The sequence below is a fragment of the Neofelis nebulosa genome, chromosome 12 (genome assembly GCF_028018385.1).
Source record: "Neofelis nebulosa isolate mNeoNeb1 chromosome 12, mNeoNeb1.pri, whole genome shotgun sequence".
Lineage (NCBI taxonomy): Eukaryota > Metazoa > Chordata > Mammalia > Carnivora > Felidae > Neofelis > Neofelis nebulosa.
This window is the reverse complement of record NC_080793.1, coordinates 2,000,401-2,012,697: the sequence shown is the minus strand read 5'-3', so window position 1 is coordinate 2,012,697 and position 12,297 is coordinate 2,000,401. Positions and strand designations below refer to the sequence as shown.

The 12,297-nt window shown below is 62.0% G+C and overlaps 1 long non-coding RNA gene across 6 annotated transcripts; it reads right to left on the bottom strand.

Moving 5' to 3' along the window:
- Positions 1-3,440: 3,440 nt before the first annotated feature.
- On the bottom strand, positions 3,441-12,128 carry LOC131491076 (uncharacterized). 6 transcript variants are annotated; one of them, XR_009251298.1, is made up of 6 exons: positions 11,224-12,128; positions 9,564-10,369; positions 8,117-9,424; positions 7,729-8,002; positions 5,172-5,259; positions 3,441-3,661 (listed from the first exon to the last, which is right to left on the bottom strand). It is a non-coding gene; the product is annotated as an uncharacterized LOC131491076 (long non-coding RNA). The 6 variants fall into 6 exon arrangements; XR_009251299.1 differs by having other exon boundaries at positions 7,729-9,424; positions 9,564-9,886; positions 10,268-10,369; XR_009251297.1 differs by having other exon boundaries at positions 7,729-9,424; positions 11,224-11,752; positions 11,913-12,128.
- Positions 12,129-12,297: the final 169 nt, after the last annotated feature.

The window sequence follows — 12,297 nt, the reverse complement described above, 5'->3', positions numbered from 1 at the left end:
TCATTGAGCTTTGAGAGTCCTTGGTACCATCGTTGCCGCTACGTTATCAAACAGGTGATCTGCAAAGATTTTCTCCCCGTCTGTGGCTTGTCTTCTGTTTCCCTCGAGTGTCTTTCAAAGAGCGCAAGATCCCAAAAAAAGGAAATTAAGTAACATAAAAGAGCGCAAGCTCCTGAGGTCGACGAAGTCCAAGTGACCCATTTTTTCCTCCTGTGGTTTGTGCATTTCACGTCTGTCACATCTAAGAAATCTTTGCCTAACTGAGCAGTGCAAACATCTGGGTTTTCTTCTAGAGGTTTTGCAACAGCTGTGTCTGCCGCTTACCGCCCCCCCCCCCCCCGGGGTCGCCGGGGTCCAGAACCACGTGACCTTCCTTCTGGCAGATCTGGCCGCCTTCATCCCATCACGTGGGCACCTCATCCTCCCAGAGCCTCAGGAGACGGGCAGCCTCAGGGCAGTGAGATGTTGTGACAGAGAGCTGGCAGCCCTGTTACTTTATTAGGGCATATTGCTACAGCCATCCAACTTTTAGTTACTGTTACTCTGTTTCAGCCCCTGATTTACAAATGAAACTTTAACATAGGTCTGTACGTGTAAGGTTCAGTATCATCCACATCCACTGGGGGGTCTTGGGATGTATCCCCTATGGATGGGGGTGGGGGGGGGAGTTACTGTATTAAGTTTTACATGTACGTCAGTGATAGCATTAGAGCTAACTTTTGTACGTGGTGCAGGAGATAGATCCAGGGAGTAGTTTGGTTTTTGGTTCTGTGTTTTGGGATTTTTCTTTGTTGGCCTTTTTTGCACATGGCTATCTAGTTGTTCGAACACATTTGTTGAAAAGATGAACTCCTGTGTGGTTTTGCAGTGGAGTGCTCCCAGTGAGACACAGTGCACGGCTGTCCCCGGCACCCTGGAGGCTGGTGTCCCAGAAAATCGCAGCGAGCAGATCGCCAACAATTTCTGCAGGCACCCAGTGTCCTCAACCAGGTTATCCTTGGGTCTAGGGCCTGGACAGTCGCGCTGGGGGGTCCAGGTTGTTCGACCAGAATCAACTTTGCGTCCCATGGGTCTCCCGGCCGGCCAGAGGGTGCCCTGGGAGGAAAGACACAGCATCCTGCTCAGGAGGGTCAGGGTAGAATACCGAATATCCAAAGAAGACCTATGCGGCCCCACCCCCACCGTTTCGTCCTGGTCATTACCCAGGAGGGGATCAAGCAGACGTGTGCCTGTCTGGGGGCAGCCCTGGTGCTCAGGCCGGAAGAGGGCACAGAGGTGGAGCCAGAAATCCTCATAAGCGAACCCTGGGGAAGGGTCAGCAACACCACGGCAGGACGCGTGGAGGGCCCAGCCACCTCGAGCCCCGGCCCACCACGGGGCGTCCTTTGTGATGAAAGAACCACCTTGCAGATTGCAGGCGAAACCCACGGCCCCTCAGCTCCTTGGCTTGGAGAAGCAGCGCAGGGGTGAGGTCGGAGGCGAGATGCATAGCCCGAGGGAGGGTCCAAGTCTGATGGAGTCATTTGCCAGGAGCTAGGGTCGCCCGCCCAGGCGGTGTCCGCCTACCCCCGCCCCCCCCACCATCGGTGAGCCAGCCCTGGGCAGGAGTCGGGTCTGGTGTGCAGTGACCAGGTCTGCGTCAGTGCAAAGTCCCGTGTGTTGCATCCCATCGGTGACACGGGGTGTCGCCGTGATGGATCCCCGTGGCAACGGCGGCCCGTGGCCGACTGGGAAGCGCCGGCTGCTTCGCAGATGAGTTCTGGTGGGTGGGGTGAGAGAGCAGGCGCCCGCCGTGAGCGAGCACAAGTGGCCGCACACGGTCAGCAGCTGTCATTTATTCCTACGGTCCACGGCACCCAGAAGGGGCGTCATTAATCTGTAATTTTGCAAAAGAGCAAAAAAACGCCAGAACACCCTGCAAACCCTATTGGTTTCCTAGGGCATAACTGCCTGCTGTAACAAAGTATCACAGATGGACCCGCTGAAGACAAAGGAATCGATTGGGCCAGGGCTGTGGAGACCGGAAGTCTGAAACGGAGGGGGGGGGGCATCCCTGGGGAGGCTCTGGGGGAGGGTCCTTCCTGCTTCTCCCGCATCCTTGGTGCTTCTTGGCCTGTGGCTGCATCGCCGCCGTCCCTCCCCTGCATTGTCACATGGCGGCCGTCCCCGTGTGTGTCCCCTCTCTGTCTTTGCGTCTTCACACCTGGCCTTCAAAGACTCTATTTCCAAATAGGCCACATTCTGAGGTTCCAAGTGGATATGAGTCTGGGGGGACACTATCCAACTCACTACACAGACCGAGTAGTTACATCGTCTACATCACAGGCTCAAGAATTCATGAAGCATAACAGGTTTCACCAAGGGACCCTGAAATAAAAGTGGCTTAATCAGGAGAAAAGTTTATTTATCTCTCATATTGTGCTCAGAGGGTAAGCATCCAAGGGCTGAGAACCCCTGTTGTCAGGAACTTAAACTCCTGCCTTCTGTGCTGCAGTCCTCAAGACATGGTTTCTGTCTTGTGGTCAAAAATGGCTGCCGCAGCTCCAGCCATCACCTCCACACTCCAGCACAGAGGAAGAGCAAAGAAGTGAAAAGCATGCCTCTCCCTTTAAGGACCTGGAAATAATCTATCACTTCTGTTCAAGTGCCTGTAAGCTTAGTCACATGACCTTATTTGCTGCAAAGATGGCTGGGAAACGTCGTCTTTCTCTGGATAGTCACACATCTGACTAAAACTCCCGGGTGCTGGTACCCCGTAGTCTTGAGCGCAAGTATGTCACAGGGAAAATGGTTCCGGGGAAGACTGCCCTTCCAGGGATAACCCATCCCACTGCCCTGGGCCCCGCTGACCTCTGGACCGAGGTCAGGGGCCACGTCGTCCCCTTCAGATGGGTGTTCTGGGAGGGGTGAGAATGAGGAGCCCAGCACGTGGTGGGGACCCAGGCCAGGCCCGGGGAGGGTGATGTCTGGGACCTCCAGGATGAGGGACGGGGGCGGCCAGGCAGGAGTGCGGTTCCAGCAGAGGAACAGAGTATGCAGAGGCCCAGAGGCAACGGGCAGGTATGAAATAGCAGGTGTGAGGTTGGAGGTCTCAGCTGGCACGGGGTCCTGAGGGCCCTTGACGAGGGCTCTGGATGTGGAACTTCAGCCCGGAGGGCCCAGGATCACCGTGGACGGGGCACAGACCAACGGCCGGTGAGTGCGTGGCCCAGAGGGCTCGCTCTGGCTGGGATAAGGAGGCCGGGGGTGGGGGGGGGGGGGGTGGGGGAGGGGAAGGGGATCGTCTGGGGCGCCACCTCCCCAGCAGGGGGGGGGGGGGGGCTCCAGGCATGCAGGGAGGAGGGTCACTTTCTCAGTTGGGGGGGGGGCTTCTGGAAAGGGGAGGAAGCTTGGGAGTTCTCAGGGCCCCAGGGCGACCTCTCCAGGTGGGGGGGGGGGGGGGCGGGGGCGGGGCAGGATAGTTTGGATACTGGCAGGAGCTCAGGGCCACCTCCCCAGGCGCGGGCCATCTCTGTCTGCAGGGCATGGGGGCCAGGGGCAGGAGTTATCCGGGCCCCAGCCCGATCCCCGCGGTGTCCTCTCCTCTTGCAAGGGCAGCGGCTGGGAGCAGGGCCCGTCCAGGTGATCCGGGGCGATCTCCCCTCGAGATCCTCGAGCACCTCTGCCAAGATCACAAAGGTCACACTCGGGTTCCAGGTGGACATAACTGCCGCGTGGGGGCACCGCTCAACCCGCTACAACCACAAAAGCAAATCGCAAAGCGGTCCGTGTGCAATGATACCGTGTTTGTGACTAACAGACGTGCGTGCCTCCGTGTGCGTGGGCGGCGAGCCCGTGGTGTGCGTGCGGCCGCACCCGCATAACGCGTGCGTGTTTGTGTTCGGAAGCAGGCTGGTTAACCGCGCTCCCCTTGGGGGATGGGCTGGGAGAAGGAGGGGGCCCCTGTCCGCTTTGTAATGACCCGTATGTATTTCGGCATTTTTAAGTGACCAAAAGTTGGCTTTATTCCTTAGGAAGGGGGCGCGAGGGAGGTAGGAAGTCCCGGCCCCTGGCTCGGGTGACTCTCTCCCGGCCCAGGGCGCAGCTAGAAGCCCAGGGCGGGGGCCTGGGTCCAGCTCTGTCCCGCAGGGGCACCGGCCTCCCGGCCTGACTCTGGCAGAGAGGGCCACCGGGAACCCGCAGAGAACCACGTGGCCGCGACAGACCGACCCAGAATAAGCATGGCTGTGGCTGTCCCCACGGTGATGATTTTGGGGGTGCCACAGGGGGATACTTTGGCAAACCTCCCTGTGATTTTCTGGGACTTTTTTAAGGGGCGCGTGTGTATGTGTGCGTGTAAACCTCCCGTGTGTAGTTAGCTCATCTTTAGCCGACTGTACCTGTGACCGCTTTTCGTAAAAGGGGGGAAGCCTTACTGTGGCCCGAATCCCGTCCCCAGCTCCACAGCTTGAGCTCTAACCCCCCAGGTGATGCTGCTGGGAGGGGGCTGGGGGTGACGGGGTTAGTGCCCCCGGTTCTCTCCCCGTCTCTGTCTCCCCACCTCTCCCCACAGGTGCGCGCACCCAGAGAAGGCGGCCGTCTGCAAGCCCGGGGAGTTCTCACCAGGAGCGACCCTGACCTCCAGCGTCCTGGCTCCGGAACCCGGAGAAGCGAGCGCCTGTCGTGTCAGCCGCGAGTGCTGTTTGCACGCGCGCGTGTGGATGGAGTGCGGTTCAGCCCCCACCCCCCCGCTGTTGTGTGCACCTGCACGTCCCCCCCCCCCCCCAACTGCTCCCTGACCTGCTTCTCTCAGTAGAACCAGAGTCCTCAGTCCCATTCTCGGGGACCCGCAGTTGGCAGTGAAGTCCGAAATGCTGTGTGTTCGTTCTGATGCTACATCACAGAGATGGTCTAACCGTCGTGGTAAAGACAGGCTTCCCTTGGGCCCCAGAAAGACTGGTTTTCCTCAGCGCCTTGGACTTCCCGAGGGGCACCTCCGCGGCCCCTGGGTCCTGGGGCAGACCTCCTCCGGGACCCTGGGGCACACGCTTCTCCGTTAGAACGGACCAAGCTCGGGTCTGAGAGCCCAGGGCCCCCGCGCCATTTCCAGGGTGACGCAATGTTCTGTTGCCTGAAGCCACCCTGATTTACGTAACCCGTTGCCTCCTGGTGGGTGTTTAGGGTTGTCTGACCTTTCTCCTTCCTGCGTCAAGGCTGGGTGAGTGGACTTCTGGCTGAATCTGTGCCCCATTCCTTAATGATTAACTTTCGCCCCGGTACCTGCAGGTCAAAGGCTTTAGCTGTTTCCCATGATAAATGCTCGGCAGGGCCCCGCCTGGCCACCGCCAGGGGCCCCTAACTATGACAACTCCGAGGGTGCCATCCTGGTGGAGGGGGCGGTTAGCCCGCTGCTTCTCCCTCCGGGTGGCACGGTCCTCTGGGGCCAAGGACTGACCTTATTCTGTGAGCCGCCCCTCAGCCCACCGTTCCTGCAGTCCCAGAAGGCACCTGCTCTTGCCTGCCTCGCGCTTTGTGAACGCTGTCCCCTGCCAGGACTCCCATGCAGCTCCCCCCTCCCCGCCCAGGCAACCCCTTTTGGATGGGTCCCACCGTACAGAGGCCCCCCTCCCTGTCTGACAGGCCACCGGGCCCCCTGAATGCTGGGACTCCCCGTCAGACCCTGACCCCCACACCCGATCCATGTCGGGCTCTCCCCTGGACCCCCCGCTCCCTGCACCCAGGGCCACGTCTGCCTCTGCCTGGGACCTGGCGACCTCTGCATCCCTGGAGAAGCTCCTGCAGGACCAGCAGGGGGTCGGGATGTGGGCAGGGGTGGGGCGGGGAGTGGAGGGAGGGACAGAGATAGCCACGGCGGGGCAGGCTGGGGGCTGTGACCACCACTCATGACACCCAAGACGCTGTGGGCAGTGGCATCAGAGGGCGGCTGAAGGCTGAGATGTGGAATCAGAAAGAAGGTTCCGGGCCTACAGCGAGTGGCTCTGAGGGGTTGCTCACCCCCTCGGAGACCCAGGTCGGCCATCCGTTAGGCGCCGAGGAATCGTCCCCCACGTAGAGCCCCCCGGTGAGAGTCGTGAAGGGACTGTGGCGTGCGGCAGGGACCCAGAGACCCAGAAGGTTCCAGGGTTTGGTGCTACAGTAAGAAAGTTCTGCCCTGGGTCTGACCTCAGTGTCTCCCGCCGTGGTTTTATTCCCACGTGGCCATGGTGGCCAGGCCCCCAGGGGGCCCCCAGAGACCCCACCTCCTGGCACAGTGGGGGTGTTGGCATATACCTTGCTGTCTCAGACCCCTCGCCCTGGGGAAGCCGCCACCCAGGCAGTGAGGACACTGAAGCAGCCTGGCCAGGCAGGCGGTCAGTGTGGCCTGGAGCCCAGGTGTCCTGCCCGCGGCCAGCAGCAGCTGGCGGCCTGTGAATCCCCCAGCCCCAGTCAAGTCTTCGAAGGACCCTGAGCCTGGCTGACGTTTTGGCACAAGGTCACAGGGACCCTCAGCCGTAATCGCATCACTGGGCTTCTCCTGAATCTCTGACCGTGGGTCCGTTCGCTGTCTTAGCCTGCTGTATCTTGGGGTGCGAGAGGACCCCGAGGAGAGGGTTCCTGGGGGGTGGAGGACACAGGACACTTTTGGAATTGGATGCATCTTCCGTGGGGAGAATATTCTGAGACAAAAACAAGTTACAAAGAATCCAAAAGGCATTGTTTTCCAAAGTCGGCTCCATGCCCAGCGTGGGGCTCCAACTCATGCCCCTGAGGTCAAGAGTCGGATGTTCCACTGACCCGAGCCAACCTGGTGCCCCGGGGAAAGTCTTCAATTAGCAATAACCGTGTCCCGGATAAACCTCCTTGGCTACAATGCTGCCAGTTTAAGGAGAGTTGCTCAGGGGCACCTGGGGGGCTCCGTCTGTTGAGCGTTGAGCGACCAACTCTTGATTTTGGCTCAGGTCGTGATCTCGCGGTCTGTGGGTTCAAGCCCCGCATCGGGCTCTGTGCTGATGGCTCGGAGCCTGGAGCCTGCTTTGGATTCTGTGTCTCCCTCTCTCTCTGCCCTTCCCCCACTCCCACTCTCTCTCTCTTCCTCTCTCAAAAATAAATAAACGTTAAAAAAAAAATTAAAAAAAAAACCTAGCAGAACTTTATTCTCAGTGTTCTGAGGCTGGAAGTCCAGAATGCAGGTGTGGGCAGGGCCGTGCTCACCCTCGGGTGCTCTCGGGGAGGGTGCCTCCTGCCTCCTTCGGCTCCTGCTGTCTCCGGGCTCTCCTGGGCTGTGGCCCCCTCGCTCGAGTCCCGTGGCCTCACCCTGTGTCTGCCTGTCTGTCCTCTGTGCCTCTCCTATGAGGATGGTGATCACTGGCTTTAGGGACCCCCCCCCCCAGATAATCCAGGGTGACCCGCTCATGTCAGGATCCGTAATTCAAGACATCTGCAGAGACCCCTTTTTCCAAATAAGGTCCCATTCCCAGGCACCGGGGTGAGGATGTGGACACGTCTTTTTGGGCGGCCGCCATCCTCCACTGCTGGACGCAGGAGCCCCTGCCGCTGAGCTCACATGACTCCCAGGAGCTTCCCCGCCTCTGAGGAACAAACTGGGCTCTGTCGGGGCAGGTGCAAGGCGAGCCCCGAGGGCAGGGGCCCTGGCTCCCGCCCGCACAGCTGCGGTCTCTCCCAGCATCCCTGATTGAGAGGGACAGGATTCCCACCGAGGAAGGTCAAGAGAACATGAATTCAACTCACTCGTGCTCCCGCCTCACCTCGTGCTCCAACTCCCCAGCAGCACCTACTTGGTAATCTCCTGTTGTGCTTGGAACTCCGTGCCGGCCGTCACTAAGAAGCCACGAGCAGGTGCTCGGGACGCACGTGTGAATTCCACCCGGCCCTGCACTTGCCGTGGACGACCTACTTGCCTGGTGGCTAAGACAGACGCGTGCGCAGGAGAGGTGCACCTGGTGGCCAAGTTCCAGAGGGCCCCCTGGAGGAGGGGGCTCCAGACTGCAGGCCTAGAGGACATCTAAGGGAATCTAGGAGGCGAGGCACCAGTCAGGAGACCTGGCCAGGACGCCCTGTCTCTCTCTGTCTCTGTGCCTCCGTCTCATTTCCCAACCTCTGGCCCCTAGCCACTGACCTCTGGCCTCCCAACCAGTTCTGATCCCGAGGCTGTCCCGGGCTGCCTCCTGGGGGACAGCAACCTTTGGCCGCTGTGGGGGGGCAGATGTTCTCTGAGTCACTGTTCAATGAGGAAATGGTGTCGATGTTACAACCTGTTCGGGGCAGACACGAGGTGCGGCAGTCCTTGTAAAGGAGACTGTACCCCCACTTTCACTTACATTTCCTCCCCTGCAGCCCCCGCCCCCCCCCACCAGCAGGATCCCAGGACTCCCAAAACCATGTCTCAAGCCAAACACACAGGCAGACTTTGAGCTGGTCGCGTTGGGATGGGAGTGGGGAAGGAAGGGCCCCCGCGGCCGGGGGGTGACCCGCTGCCTTTTTGGTTTCTTTGTTTTACTTTTTCTTTATTTTTCGCTCATCTATTATTTATTTTGAGAGACCGAGAGGGCACACGTGAGAAGGAGGGGGACGGGGGCAGAGGGAGGGAGAAGGAGAGGATCCCAAGGAGGCCCCACACTGTCAGCCCAGAGCCCAACGCGGGGCTGGAACCCACCCCTCCCCCCCCCCGCGAGATCATGACCCGAGCGGAATCCAACAGACGGATGCTCGACCGACTGAACCACCCCGGTACCCCAAACCCACTGCCTTTTTAATTATGACTGTTCCTGGTTCAAGATACACAGAACGTAGGACTTGTCCTCTTAACTGTTGTTAAGGGCACGGTTGGGAGGCGTCTGGCGCATTCACGCTGTCGGGCAGCCGTCCCCTCCGTGACTCCCCACCTTCCCAGACTGAGCTCTGTCCCGCCACACACGGGAAGCCGTGCACGCGCATCGGAGCGCAGGATCATAAAAGAGCACGGAAAGGCCCCTCCGCAGTCTCGTCCCGACAGAGCCGCGAGTGCCGGCAACCCACCCGCCAAGCACCGTCTGGGGGCCTCCGGGCGGGCCACCAGGGCGGCCACCAGCCAGAGCCCACCCTGCTTGCAGCCCGGGCGGTGGGGGAGGGGGTGACTGGGCAGCGCGGCGGGCGCGGCGCGGGCGGGCCGCTCGGGTTGATCCCCGGGTGTCGGCTTTCCCGCGGGGGCGTGGCCTCTCGGAGCTCCTCCCCCTGGCCCTGGCCCCGCCTTCCGGCCTGCCCCCGCCCTCCCGGGGTCCGTCCGCTAGAGGGCAGCGCTGCCCGGCGCTTGGCAGAGGCCCGGCTGGCTGGCGGGCGGAGGCCGAGGACGCCCGAGGACGCCCGAGAACCCAGGGGCGGGCGCAGGGGCTGCGGCTCCAGTCTGGGGGAGGGGTCGCCAGATAAAACACCGGGCGCCCGGTTCGACCTGAATTTCAGAAAGACAACGTTTTTTAGTAGAGATATGTTCCAAATATGACACGGGACATACTTGGGCTGAGAAAGTAGTCCCTGTTTATCTGAAATCCAACTCCTACAGCGTCCCGTGCTAGACCTGGTGACCCTACCTCCGGGGACCGCACCGACAGCAGCCCGCAAGCAGAGGGAGCCAGGGCGGGGCTGCACTTCTGGTTCCAGGCTCATCAGCTCAGTGACTGTGTCCGGACGGGCCACCGGGAGGCCACACCTGCCCTGAGCGGTGACTCAGGTGGATGTTGGCAGTCGTCCTGGCTGGCATCCAGGCAGAGGCAGGGTGAGGTGGGGCTGAACTGGGGGACCTTGCCTCTCTCTGACCTCTCACTCGACGCGGCAGGATTCAGGACTCATTGGTCCAGGCCTCCAGGTGGCGGAGCGTGCGGTGGCTGGAGGTCAAAGGCCAGATCCGGTTGTTCTGGAAAGGTCAGCTGCAGTTGTCATTGGCGTTCTGACACTCTCCGGGCCTGCATACTGTGCCGCGTGGTCCTGAGCAGTGTCTGCTTCTCTCTTCACCCAGAGCCCTCCCCACCGGCCAGGCTTCCGCCTCCACCATGGCCCCTGTGCTCCCGCAGGAGTTTCCTTGGTTATATCTACACCATGGACTCACCTGGACTTTAACTGGGTTCACGAACGGAGCTAGGGGCTCTGACTCACTTTCCACCCCTCGAGGGCTACAACCCCGCCCCCTTATCTGAGCAAGCGCGCCTGCGCGGGCAGAGACAGCGGTCGGACGCCCGGCCTCGCGGGGCGGGGTCTCCACGGAGAAACTGGAGAGCCGAGGGACGGACGGCGGCACCTGAGGCCCGCGTGCAGGTCGGCGGTGCTCGGTCCATGTCCGCGACCGTTGCGTTCTCGTGTCTGGATACCCGCGGGGCCATCGCTGTGCTGGCCACTCTGCCTGCACAGACACACATCGACCGCTCCTGCCAGCCGCCCCGACCTCCAGAGCTCCTTGGTGTCTTTCTATGGACAGTGTCCCCGATTGTCCCCCGTCTGGTATTCCGTGAGCTGACAGGCTCCACTCAGCACGCGCGCTCTCCCTCTGGGCTCCTGAGGGAGGATTCCTCTATCCCGTCATCCCCTCACTGCCTCATTCATTCGTTTGTTCACCAAGACCCGGTGAGGCAGGGGGCCGGGGTGGGGGGGGTGCTGCCGCTCTCAAGCCCCGGGGATGGAAGGGGCAGCTGCACAGAGAGGCTGAGGCGCTGGGGGCCTGGTGTGGCGCAGAGGTCGGGGGGCCCTGGCCACCCCGGGCACATGGCTCTGGGACCGAGGCACCGGCAGGGGGACCCACGGAAGGTGAGGCCCCATCTCCCGGGCCCCGCTGGGCCCGGACCGTCGGTGGCCCACAGGGGGAAGAGCCACCAGCCAGTGACGCTGGGTGGAACTCAGGCCCAGGTCTCTGCAGAGCTGGGCCCCTGCCTCCAAACTGGTGAGTCTAAGTCTCCAGATTGGGTGCGCGAGGTGCCTCCGGCGTGGCTCGGGGGACAGACACCCGCCTGGCCACAGTCCGGTGGAGGGGAGCAGACCCCCTGACTTCAGGGCTGCGGGAATTCAGCATACTTCCCGAAAGGGTGCACAGGGCCTGGTGGGCAGGGCACAGCCTTCCTCTCTCCCGCTCCCGGTCCCCCGGTCCTTCCCTCGGGCCTCCTTGCAACCTACCTCACTGACCCCCAGCCCGTGCCAGAGGCAGGATGCCGGCCTTCAGAATGGAGGGCCCCCCCCCCTCCCAGCCCCCCGCCCCTTCTCTACCGCTCGTTGGCTCCTCTCTCCCCAGCAGTGAGAGGGCAACAGAGCGGGCCAGGGCTCCTCCAAGGCTCCTTGGCCCCGAGACGCAGCCCCGCAGCCAGCAGCCAAAGCCAGGAGCGGGCGGGGCAGGGCAGAGGGCAGCGGGTGGGCCGGCCTGGGGTGTGCTGGGGCAGCTGATGGAGTCTGGATGCCAGCTGGGCCAAGGGTGAGCTGACCAGAAGGCAGCCTGTCCGAGGAGGAGAGGCCCGCAGGCCTGGTGTCTCACACGCGGCCTCACGGGCCCCCGGGCGCCCATCCTGGCCCACGGTGCACAGATCAGGAAACCGAGGAAGGAAGAGCTGGTCCCAAGTCACCTGGGGGCCACGGGGGCCACCTGGGTCTGGCTCTGGGCTCCGTGTTGCTGGCCGGGGTCCCGGGGATGCCTTCTTGGGTCCCTGTGTGCCTGTGTGTCCGGGGAGGGGGCTGGGCGAGGCCACCTGCGAGGACTCATCTGAGACCTGAGGCTCTGGCGGCTGGTGGAGCTTCACGTGGGCTGCTGACCCAAGCGCAGGGGTCAGACGTGCGTGTCACGGCTGCGGGGGCCACGTGGGGGCGGCCGCGTGGGGGGCCCAGCCCTTCCGTACACCAGACTTCCAGCCCTGGCTCCTCGTGGGGCCTCCTCTCCCCTGCGCTGTCCAGCGGTGTCCCCCTACCTCTCCGCCTTTCCCTCTGTCCCCTTTTGTCCCTTCACGTCCCAGCCAGAAATCCCTCTGGGGAGGAGAGGGGTCTCGCTGGCTGTCGCTCTGCGGCTCCCAGACCCTCCTCCCAGCCTGTGACCCAGGCGCTCCAGAAACCACATCCAGATGGTGATTTTGCCCATTGGTGTCTGAGTCCGGGGCCGCACGTCCCAGGCTCCACGTGCCCTGGCCGGCAGCCTTCGCCCTCCCCTCCCCGCCTCCCCGCGGCCCTGGCCCTGCCCACTGCAGAGACCTGGGAATTGGGCCCAGAGGCCTCATCTCATCTATTTTTAAGTACAAGCCCATGAAAGATTCACAGGCTGCTTTATTTACAGGTGGCAGGCTGGCATGGTGTGCGCGA